Genomic DNA, 2279 nt, shown 5'->3' with positions numbered 1-2279 from the left:
ATATATTTGGAGATAAATCAAATAAGAGAAATTAGGAGATTATAATATTCTTGAAAATAGTGCTTTTATTTAGGCAATATACATCTCATGTAGATTTCATTTATTGTTTTCTTTAAAAATATTTTTTGAGAAACTATAAATCACACTATAAAAATTAATTACATATTTGCTTACAGAATAATTTGATTCATAGATTTGAACTTAATGTAAAATAATTGAACATATGATATTAACTGTGGTGAAATAAATCTCTAAAATCAGAAAAATTTAGTAAACTTGACTTTAAAATTATCTTTGTTAAATTAGAGTCTTAATCTTTGCTGGTATACTAAACTGTTTTATCAGATTCCGTATATATTTTAACACATCATGAGAATATTTATTTTGGTAGGAAAGGCTTGATTTCTTGAAACTGTTTTAGTCAAGGTATGCATCATATGCTTACAATAAAAAAGTCTGACTTGCTAAATACTGCAGATATCTTACTATTTTTTATTGATTTGAAATCTTTTTGGAGACCAAGATTCTTTTTGTCATGTGTCTCTATATCTCATTGTGACCTTGAGATATTAATAATGCAGCTGCACCAAGAAGAAAAAAAGTAGAATTACCAGGAATCTGAGGCTGCTGTGGGCTATGATCATATCACTGTCCTTCAGCATGGATGACAAAGCAAGACCCCATCTCCCCTCAAAAAAGTATGATTGCATACAATTTTTTGGTGATTGACCTGAAAATATCATTAGAATATGCATCCGGTTAATCAGAGCTCAAAATCCTGGCTACAATAAACTACATGGGAATCGATACATGGTCTAAGCATGTATCCAGAAAGAGGAGTAAATGAAAGAGGTGAACGAACTGCAAATCTCTGGCACAAACTCAGTTTCCTCTTCCTAAAATGTGTTTACTCCTCTATTAATACAAACTTGGCTTCAGAAAATAGTGTATCATGCCAAAGAGCAATTATTATCTCATTCACCTGTGCAATATATTTATTTCCTCAAATATGTATGTGTTTGGAGCAAGGTAATTATTATACATAGACTTACTTTATAAAATAGAAGGATGTAAATTTTATTTTACATATCATTCTTAAAAGTTCTTTATGTGATAAATAGTGCACTACATTATTTAGCTTTCTTTTTATTAATAAGGAAGCGAAAGTAACTTTGAGAAATTATGGCAACTTTGAATAAAATACGGAATAACCATTGTTATTAATCAATTACAGCCAATCTACAAATTGGATTACATTTAGTATTAACTTAAAGGCATGCTCTAATGAAGCCTACATTCTAGTTTACAATGTTAAATGTATTCAATTGGCTAGAATAGTTCGTTAAAATAATGATTCTCCTAACAATTATATTTGAGTTAAGGTAAAGCAAATTTAAATAAAGTATATTTTTATTATTGACTTTATATCACCCCAGGAAAAAAATTCAACATTTAGGTATGAATAATATAGACTTTGTTGTAAGCAATGCATATTTTAATAAATTTGATTGTGGTCAGAAATTATAAATCTTATATTGAATTTGCATGTTAATGCTATGTAATTTTTATGTTAATCCAATATTAACAAATTATCATTTACTTACTACTATGTGCAAAATATTCAACCACTAACAAATATTGATTGTGTGCGTGTGTGTGTGTGCATGCGCTAAGCCAAGTCCTCATCTATAAATATGAGTACTTTTAGTAGCAATTTAAAAGTGTTACAGTGAGGATTGACTATTTAATACAGAATAATTGCATAGAAAGGTGCTACACATTTCACAGTTACTCAATTGTAGTTAATTATTTTTGCATGTATACTTGTTTGAAATATATATACAATTTTAGATTTTGTATTTTCATCATTAATTTACAGCTAAAAAACAAGCCTCAAAGAGTCCTTCAATAAAAGACTTATCACTTCATAAAATAGTAAGAAAATATTTTTATTAAATTGAGTTTTAATGGTATAAAACAAAGTTCAATATATAAAATGGATAATATATAAAAATATTGCCACAGGTAACCTAACAGAAAGTTTAGAATATTTGACTAGTGAGATATTCTAAGTTAACTTTGTTGTTGTTGTTGTTTGAGTAGGAGTCTCACTCTGTCGCCCAGGCTGGAGTGCAGTGGCACACTCACAGCCACCCCAGTGTCGACATCCTTCTGCCTCAACCTTCCAAGTAACCAGAACTACAGGTGCACGCTATCACACCAGGCTAATTTTTTATTTATTGTAGAGAAGAGATCTTGCCAAGTTGCCCGGGCTGGGC

Source organism: Carlito syrichta, unplaced genomic scaffold (assembly GCF_000164805.1).
Source record: "Carlito syrichta isolate Samal-C Ts95f unplaced genomic scaffold, Tarsius_syrichta-2.0.1 Scaffold311982, whole genome shotgun sequence".
In the NCBI taxonomy this organism is placed as follows: Eukaryota; Metazoa; Chordata; class Mammalia; order Primates; family Tarsiidae; genus Carlito; species Carlito syrichta.
Note: the sequence above shows the minus strand (reverse complement) of the source record.